This window comes from Corylus avellana, chromosome ca5, assembly GCF_901000735.1.
Source record: "Corylus avellana chromosome ca5, CavTom2PMs-1.0".
NCBI classification, from domain to species: Eukaryota; Viridiplantae; Streptophyta; class Magnoliopsida; order Fagales; family Betulaceae; genus Corylus; species Corylus avellana.
In genome coordinates, this window is record NC_081545.1 from 15,998,073 (window position 1) to 16,008,629 (window position 10,557).

Sequence of the window (10,557 nt, forward strand, 5' to 3'; positions counted from 1 at the left end):
CGATCGATCGCAGTACCAGTAGGTTTTTGAGCTTTTGTGATCAATCGCACTTGGAGTGTGATCGATCGCAGTACCAATGGGTTTTCAACATTTTGCGCTCGATTGCGGAACAGTAGGTTTTTTATATTTTGTGATCGATCGCAGACCCAGGGAACACTGCTATCAGTAACATATATCGGCTAACTCCTAACCACAATATTTCTAACATATATCGCTCTAAACATAGAGGCTACATAATTTTTGGCTCTTCAGTAGCTTCCCAAATTATCTTTCAAGGATATAAATTCTACTGGCACAAATAATTGGCATCACCTCCCTTCAAACCTCAATCAAGATCAAGTAAAAGATATTCAACAGAGTCCACAACTCCTAACAAATTAAATGTTCTGCATTCTAGCAGCCAAGCCACAAGAATAAAGTTGAAGTACCGATGACAAGCCTTCCTACAAGGGATGCTAATCACAGAGTTTATCGACCAGTATTTGATTTCTTAGCTCATACATCGGGAATATGAGCTTGAGAACGAAGAGAATCTATTGAGTCATAGGCCACCATATCTTGTTGAATCAGGCAAGGGCAATCAAAAAAGATGTTTTCAAACTGAACAGGCATATGTCAGGCTAAACTTGAACCAATTTATTATCCTACAACTAAATATACAAATATGTTTCAGATTTAGTAGAATAGTAGAGAAGGATTTGTGTAGCCCATCCCAAGAAGTTGGATCAAGATTATCTTGAGCATGATCTTTTTTTCCATATATACCATTCAATTGTGCTACATCTGCCCCAAGTAATGGTGTTTGTTGAGTACTTGTCGTTCCTACGAATAATAGTTTCCAAAAGGAACTTTGAAAGAACATAATAGCAGAACACATGAAGAAAAACTCACAATGGGCCCATTCTTCAAAGCGTGCTCCTTGGCAAATTTGCACGCCTGTTTCACAGCAAGGTCACTGCTGACTAGCAAGCACAATTGCTGCCTAAAAATGGGCTTAGAAAACAAATCCCCCCAAAAAAAAGATTATAATATGTCATGTGGTGCAAGAACAAGACATATGATCCAAAGAGACTAAAAAAAAAAAAAAAAAAAAAAATTGAATTTAAAAGGTAGTCAAACTTAAAGTAACTTAATATGCAAAGGGAGCCATATAGTATGAACTATCATGACAATCATTTCTTGAAACTCCAATCACCAACAGTTGAGTGCACATTGCTAGAAGCTTTTACAAAGTTCACAAAGCAAATCATAATCATCAATGATGCAGACATTAGATGGAATGCACAAGACATAAAATTCTATTGATAAAAAAGTACTCAAATAAGCACATTTTGAAGAAATGCTGTGGTTTTATGCCAAACAAACCTCACTAAAGATATCTGTTCACCAATCCAGACCTTTTGTAAACATTTGCAGGAGATAATTTTGAAAGTTGGAACACTAGACTGAGGCCACCTGACAAATAATAAAAAGTCAAAAAAGAAAAGTTATTGTCACCTAAATCAAAGATTAAAAGCTGGGTTTTCATATGTCATAAATAAACTCTGATGCCTTCTCTCTCTTCTTAACGCCTTTACTTAATTCTCCCTATCCATGCACAAACATGTGTCTGGATACATACACTCACTTAAACAGGGGGAGTTGCCTATGCGCTTCTGATTGATGCACTCACTGGTAACTATTGCACACAACCAAACCCTTTCACCCAACATTCTTTCCTCACATAAGAAACTAGAAAAGACATGTTGATTATGAATGAAATACAGGAGAGATAGAACAACTATGTCAACTGGTTTTTTCTCATCTTGTCCTCATTACCAACAGGCTCTGCATCAAACTTCTCATGAATGCCTCCATTTTTAGTTCTTCCAATGTGTATGTACCATGATGAATGTATGGTATGAGCATAGGAAGGGATGTAAAAGAAACACAAAACATCACTAAGATTGAAGTTCTACGAACTCATTTTTATAACCAGTAAGAAATTCAAAGAACCTTTAAACCAATATATGAACTAATATAATGCCAATGAATGGAAAACCAAACGAATACTTTCAAGTTAAGGTAATTTTTATAACAATACATATAATAATCTTTGGTACTGTACTAAAACTTATAAAGTTAAGGTAATTTATGTTGCAACTCTGTTATTCATATTCAGCAGAATTATGATGTGTTAGGCCACCATATAACGTATGTTAATGCAGGTGACCTATAGAAAATTAAGAGCAAGTAGAATGAGGGAAAAAATTCTCACCATTTATTGTAGCGGGATGACTCCCATGAGATGCATAAACCTGCAATGAACGATGGATTAAATTTTCAATTTGATTCTCAGTGGAACCTTTTAAAATAATTTTCAATATAAAACAAATTATCCAAAAATTCAAACAACACCCACCATTAGCGTTGACCCAATAATCCTCAAATTCCATATACTAGGGGCTTCTACAACAAACAAATAGGGGCGGGCTTCTACAATTTTTCATCCCCAAATCCAAAATTAGTAAAATACTCAAATCATCCATAGGTATGCCAACATGAAGCGTAAATTTCAGAAATATGCACCAAGATTCGAAATTAAACCAAAGCATGAGAAAACAGGGTTCCGACGAGAGAGAATTTCGGACAGTAACGAAAAGAGAGAAGACGAAGAGGAAGAAAATTTACCTGAAGCTCTTCTTTCTTCCTTGCTCGGCAATTAGAGAAAGACAAATGTTCATTAGTGAGAACATTTGTCTCTCATGGTTGTGTGTCTGCAACTTTGAATCACATCTCTCTCTCTCTCTCGCAGTCTCATCTGTCTCTCTTTGTTTGTCCGTCGCTCTCTCTCTCTCTCTCTCTCTTGTGTCTATCTCTCTCTCTCTCGCTCTAGCTCTCTCTCCTAGTATTGTGCAGAACTGCAGAAGGCAGGGGATAACCTAAGAAGAATGGGTTAGAGAGGTGAAGAAGAAAAAAGGGGGAGATACAAAAAAAAATTTTCCGAAAATTTCACCCGCCGCGCCAATAGATCCCGCCTTTTAATTTGTATCAAACTGACATAGTTTTATATCAGCGTCGACTTAGTCAATGCTAATATAAATCTATCAGCGTCGACCCATATGAGTCGACGCTGATAACCATACTATCAGCGTCAACCTATAATGTTGACGCTGATTGTCCACTTTTTAATTTTTTTTATTTGAACTTATTAAGACAATTATATTAGCTTATTAATTTTTTTTAAGTCAAAATTGATTGAAAAAAAAAATTAATTTTTTGGGTCATAATTAGTAAAGTTTTCTATTTTTTATTTGTTAATATATATACATCATTTTGTAGTTTTCTCACACACACACACACACACGCACACACACACACACACACACACACACATATATATATATATATGGACAAAGTTTTTCTCCAAACTAGGTTGGAAGAATTTCTTTTAACCTAATCTATAAAAATTACATGTATTTATTGAACATGTAAGATGCACATGTTCGATTGAACCTTCAATTGTATCCAGTTGGAGATACAATTGGATCGATCAATTGATCTTATCACGATCAATCAAACTAATTCACTAGGATCGATCAGATGTTCGATCGAACCATCAATTTTTTCAAGTTTGATTGATCATTTGATCCTATCACAATAAATTGAACTAATTCACTAGGATTGATCAGATGTTCGATCAAACATTTGATCCTATCACGATCAATCGAACTAATTCATTAGAATCGATCGGATGTTTGATCGATCATTTGATCTTATCACGATCAATCGAACTAATTCATTAGAATCGATCGAATATTTGATTGATCATTTGATCCTATCACGATCAATCAAATTAATTCAGTAGGATCGATGTTTGATCGATCATTTGATCATATTACGATCAATCGAATTAATTCAATTTCAATTGTTTCAATCATTTGATCTTATCACGATCGATCGAACTAATTAATTATGATTGATCGAATATTCGATCAAACCTTCAATTTCAATTGTTTAAAATTTGATCCTATCATGATCGATCGAACAAATGCAATAGGACCTAATGGATGTTTGAACGAACCTTTAATTTGTTTGAAGTTTGATCGATCATTTGATCCTATAACGATCAATCGAATATCCGATAATTTATATAAAATAAATAATGACTTATTATCGGAGGTAAATTTTTGGGAAATAACATTTTAACGCCAAATCCTAATGCAAGGAGATATTGCATCAAATTATATGTTCGATGAGTCAAATATTAAATATGTTTTTATTATTAAACTTAAATATGATCGATCATTTGATCCTATCATTTTTTATTAGACTAGAATTGAATGCTTACAATTTAATTTTTCATTTTCTAAAACGAAAAATTAATTTTAATTTTATAAAAGTTTCGAGGATATAAAAGACATTTTATCATTTTTAGATGTTCAATTGAACCTATAATCTTTTAGTTTTATTTGTTTTTTACTATTTTTTTTTTAAAAAAATTTTTTTTACAAGCTCTTTAGCGTCCACAAAGTCGATCCTAATACTTAAGTATTAGGAGCGACTTTTAAAGTCGACCCTAATACTTAAGTATTAGCGTCCACTTTTAGTGGACGCTATTGGGCATCAATTTTATTTTTTTATTTTTATTTTTATTTTTCTACCTACTCTTTAGCGTACATAAAGTCGACCCTAATACTTAAGTATTAGGGGCAACTTTCAAAGTCGACCCTAATACTTAAGTATTAGCGTCCACTTTTAGTGGACGCTATTGGGCATCAATTTTATTTTATTTTTATTTTTCTACCAACTCTTTAGCGTCCACAAAGTCGACGCTAATACTTAACTATTAGGGGTGACTTTCAAAGTCGACCCTAATACTTAAGTATTAGCGTCCACTTTTAGTGAACGCTATTGGGAATCAATTTTTTTTTTTTTTAATTTTTTTTAATTTATTTTTCTACCTACTCTTTAGGGTCCACAAAGTCGACCCTAATACTTAACTATTAGGGGCGACTTTCAGAGTGGACACTATTGATCTTTTATTTGATTTTTTTTTTTAATTTTTTTTTAATTTCTTTGCCATCTTTTAGCGTCCACTTATTGCTTCACTATCAGCGTCGACAAAATGTCGACGCTAAAAGTGTTTTTTTGGACGCTTATATTTCTCCCGCCTCTTGAATAATTCCCGTGTGCATATTAGGGTCGAGTTATAGTGGACGCTAATATTCATCTTTTCGGTCGCCTATTAGCATCCACTTAGATGTGGACGCTAATACTTAACTATTAGGGGCGACTTTGAAAAGTCGCCCCTAATAGTTGAGTATTAGGGGCGACTATAAAGTCGCCCCTGATGAGTAAATTTCTTGTAGTGCCTAGAGAGGTTTTACGTTTAGAGAGTTCTCTAAATGGTTTCCTCTTTGTAACCAAATATCTATGTCCCTTTTATTTACAACTTCTATATACATTTAGTGAATTGTTGCATGCTTAATATTTTTAATTCTGTATATTATTGTAAACACCTATTTAACCCCCTTCTAAGTGTAGATTGAAGTCTATTAGGTTTTTCAATTGATATCAGAGTGGGTTCACACTGTGATGGATTTATCTCCTAAGTGTGATGCTAGACTCCGCATCAAATGTCTCATACTGTTGTACCTAACTCTCTTCTCGTCTTTAACGGATTAAATTATACGCTTTAAAAAATTCGTATGAGAGCATATCTCAAATCAATTGACGTTTGGAATGTTGTTGAATTTGGATGGACCCGTCCAGATAGAGCAATAGCCGAATGGACAATGGATGAAAAGAATGTTATCATTGCTAATGACAAAGCTATAAATTTCATCTTCATTTCTATCTCAATCAAGGAATTCTCAAGAATTTGTAGAGGTGAGATAACTAAGGAAGCATGCGAAACATGAAATCACTCATGAAGGAACTAAAATTGTGAGATCTTCAAAACTTCATATGTTGATTTCTCAATTTGAAGAGATTAGAATACAAGAAGATGAGACATTTGATGAGTTTTATTCTAAGCTTAGCACAATTAGAAACTCTTCTATCAATCTAAGAAAAAAAGTGTCAAATACTATAACTGTTAAGAAAATCTTGAGATCTTTACCTAAGAGGTTTATACCTAAGATTACTGCCATACAAGAGAGCAAAGATCTAGACACAATAAGAGTAGAAGAACTTGTTGGTTAACTTCAAACTTTTGAGCTTATCTTACCTAAACTAAAGAAAACCAAGAATATTACTCTTAAGATCAAGGATGCTAAGGTGAACTCTGGTGATCCCTCTGATGAGGATTCTGGGGATGATGAAGAAATAGCTATGTTTGCTAGGAAGTTTAGGAAATTCTCCAGACCCATGAAATAAAATTACAGAAATAGAAATTCTCAATTTCCTAAGAAATCAAGAAATGAGACTATTGAGAATGATAAGTTACCTAGTGGTCGCAAGTGTCATGAATGTGGAGGCTATGATCGTATTTGTGCTGATTGTGCTAACTTGAGAAAGTCAAATGGCAAGGCCTTTAATGTGACTCAAATTGATGAGTCAGACAAGGATGATGTTGCAGAGGGAGTGAATTATTTAGCATTTGGTGTTACTTATGATAGTGAGCATGAGACTAGTGAGTCTAATTCTCAAAATAAACTAGGTTTATCTGACAATAAATCTGAAGAGGAGGATGATCTGCAAAATGCTTATAATAATCTTTTTGAGGTAAACTGAAAAAGTTGAATAATCAACACTTGAAGAAACTCAATGAGATTAATCTTGAAAATGCTAAACTATCTGTAACCTTAAATGATTCTCTTGCTGTTCGTAATACATTGATATCTGAAAATCACATGTTAATTGACAACCCCAGATATTCCACATATTGCAAGGAAAAGAAGTACCATTAGACTATATAACAATTGGTATCTAATCGGATTTTATTTATTTATTTTAGTCAGAATTTGGTCAGTTAGTTGGTAGGCGACTATTAGGAGTAATATGATTTATGTGTTTAGTTTTCCAATAACTACCGAAAAAAAAAAAGAAAAAAAAAAGAGTTTTAACTTCCCTATTTGTAGAGTTTTAGTCCCATATCTAGATACCATTCGGTCTATTTTCGTTCAATAAAAATCTATAAATTTGTATTTTGGAGGAACGATCTCCCTTGGCAATCAATCCTGCTTCTCTGCAATACGGTAGTATCATACAAAATTAATAATAAATAGTGCCAGTGAACAGTAAATCGAAACTTTAATAGTCTGTAATTTCAATACAATTCTGGTTCATCTCAAGTGACTTCATAACACTTGTCATGATAAAAAATATAAGATGTCTTATAATCACAGAAGTCCAGAACATAAAACAGTTTTAAACCTGGATATAGAGAAAGAAATTCAAAAGTAAATCAGCTCTGTAAGTATACACATGTCAAGCAACTTACATTCTTTTCAAGTTTTCAGTTGTTAAAATATAGTCTGGGATTGAACCACTGATTAAGCAATTTCTCAGCACCCTGAGGCACAGGAATAAGACCAACAACTTGGTTAAGTAAGAAAACTGCAAAATCAATCACGATATGATTCATTACTCGTTGTAGCAAATAAAGTAAATATAGAACTTACAAATACTTCAAAACTTTCAATCCTTCAAATTAGGGAAGCTACTGCTTGATCCGTTCAAGTCAGATATCATCCTCGCAAACATGTTAGATCAGTCAAAACCGATTGTACTATCTTCCAGATTTCCTGTTCCTAATCAATGTCTGCTACAGGAACACTCACAGTTCAGTTAAGTTTGTCAACAGGGATATGTTTGAAGGAATGGGGCCCTCCATGGAGGTGCCTTGGATATAACTGCAAAAAAAAAATTAATATTTCCTCATACCAAAAAGAAAAACTAATATATTTTTTTCTCTAAACGCTGTTGGGTTGTTCTTGGGGTTGAGTGGGGCATATAATAGAATTCTAGCCTCAAAACACCATTTTTATAGCTCAAAAAGTTATATTTTCAATTGTCAGTAAGTTCCATCAAACGTTCTGTGTTGAACATTCCATGGTCTTCATCTATCGAACATTTATTGATTATTCTACAGTTTTGATCATAACTTTTGTTACGATACTTGGAATTGCTTGTGCTATCCCATTCCAAAAAGTTCTTTTCAAGGCACACGACACTGTGTATCGTATCCATTATAATATTTTTGAGTGTCTTCTCTTCTTTTTTTTTTTTTTGAGAAAAATATAACATTTCATTTAATAATACCATGAGCATAATGCTCTTACATCACAGAGTAAAGCTCTGAAGCAACCATAGTATAAAGCTACAATATTACTAGGTTTAGTACAAGATTCGAGACCAATCCGCGAACCCATGACTACAATCAGATTTAGTACTAGATCTGTGACAGACAGACTCAACCAAATGCATGGATAGCAATTATTCCTCGACCCTGAGAGCGGAAAGACTCTCATGCCGAAACTCTTCCTCCTCGACCCGAAGGCCAGGATAATGATCACATCCACAACCCAAAGGTCTGGACCAAAACTAATTAACTCGAAGATGACATAGATTGAGTGAGAGAGGAAAGAGCCTTATTACAAGCCTAACAAAAAAGGGGAATTAAACAATACAGGGAAAAAACACATGCCAAAACATAAATACATCTCAAAGAAGCAATAGAACAGGGAAATAAAACAAGAAAAGAAAATAGCACATTCCGATCACGCACACGCCGGGAATCGAAAACCGAAGGGGCGTTGGAAGCTCATCGCGGCGGGAACTCGTCAAAAGGCCCAACAGTGGACGGTGGGCGGCGAATAGGCCCAGAGAAGACCGGCAAAGCAGGACCCGTGCAGGCTGGATTAAAAATTTTGAGTGTCTTATTAGGATTAAAAATTCAATTTTTTCCTTCATAAGATTGTGTTTCGAATGCCTTCTCACCATTTAAGAATTCTACCTACACTTTCGTACCATAATTGATCTCATAATTGTTATTCTATAAATTTATCTTTAATTACCATGTATTTTTACTGGGTTTATTAAAATTACACTTCCTTTCACATTTTAATATATGATTTTTGAAGAAGGGTATTATTCTCTCTCCTCTATTTTTTTTTTTTTTTTTTTTTTCATTTTGTTTTTTCCTCTCCTCTTAGTATTATTGCATATTCTCCCTCCGTGACAAAAGAAGTTGTTGTGACTATAGTGAACAAACAATTGAGGTGGCATGACAATTAACTTTTGCAATTTTTTCTTCAAAATCAAAATCAAAATTTGGATACCAATTGAATATCTAGGCCTAGTGTGGGGTAGTGAATTTGAATAATAATAATAATAAATGATGCTGTGAAAATGAAAATTTATAAAAAATATGAGTATTAAGAAAATATAAATTAAATTTATGATCCTTAGGAAAATATAAATTTTTAAAGATATGATTGCTGGAAAAAGAAAAAAGAAATATTTGAAAAAGAATATTTAAATGGAATATAAAAGTGGCCAACTAAAATTCTGTAATGTATAGTAGTTGTTTGGAAAAAGTAAATAGCTGAAATAAAAATAAAAAATAAAAAATGTGATTTTTTAATGCTAAAATGGAGCGTAAATTTGTTGAGATTAATGTGAATACTTAGGGGAATATGTGTATTTTTTCCTATAAATAAAAAATAAAAAATTTGAGGATTGGAAATATGGAGGAGAGCTTTACCAAAATTTGATACCTTTCGTATTAGAATTGCGTTGCTAAGACTGAAATTGAAGGGCTTTTAATGGAAGAAGAGCTTTACCGAAATCTAATACCTTGCTTCGCTAGGACTTTAAATTGAAAGCTTTTGAAAGAGAGAAGGATTTTTTTTTTTTTTTTTTGGGTTTCTATGCAGGAGTGAAGGAGCTAGAAATCTGGTAACTTCGAACTAGTATCGCTTTGCGGAATAAGAGGCTCTTCATTTTATTGTCAAGATTTTAAATGTGTGCATTTAATGGTGTACATCATGTCAAATTTAAATAAGGGGAAATTTCGCTTTAGACCTTTGAACTACCGCGCGTTTTGACAAGCCTCCAAACTTCAAACCTCTCAATTTGAACCCCTAAATTTTCAATTGCAGTCAATTTGAACCCATTTGTCAGATTTTAAACGTTAAACGTGAGACAATAACGTTTATACTCCTAAATTTTTTATAAAATTCTAAATTTACCCTTAAATCCAAAACGTTAGAGATATTTTGGTCTTTTAACGGCTAAATCTGATGGAGAGGTTCAAATTGATTGCAATTGAAAGTTCAGGGGGTTAAAATTGAGAGATTTTGAAGTTTGGGGGGCTTGTTAAAATACGCGGTAATTCAAGGGTTTAAAGTAAATTTTTTCCTTTAAATAATTTTGAAAAAAGACCACATTATCTTCAAACTACCATCAAATTGATAATATCCTCCCAAATTTTCCTGGAGATTTGTGTGTTAAACCCAATGGTTTGTCATGGTTGGAAGCAAGGGCTTAAGAGAATGGAACTCATGGTTAGAAGAATCACACAGTTGAGATTTGAGAATGTGATCTTTTGCTTCACAATGACAACATAGA

The 10,557-nt window shown here is 33.4% G+C and overlaps 1 long non-coding RNA gene across 1 annotated transcript; it reads right to left on the reverse strand.

Moving 5' to 3' along the window:
• Positions 1-7,426: 7,426 nt before the first annotated feature.
• LOC132180439 (uncharacterized) lies at positions 7,427-7,838 on the reverse strand. The gene is made up of 3 exons (XR_009440151.1): positions 7,767-7,838; positions 7,608-7,678; positions 7,427-7,498 (listed from the first exon to the last, which is right to left on the reverse strand). It is a non-coding gene; the product is annotated as an uncharacterized LOC132180439 (long non-coding RNA).
• Between the last annotated feature and the right edge of the window lie 2,719 nt (positions 7,839-10,557).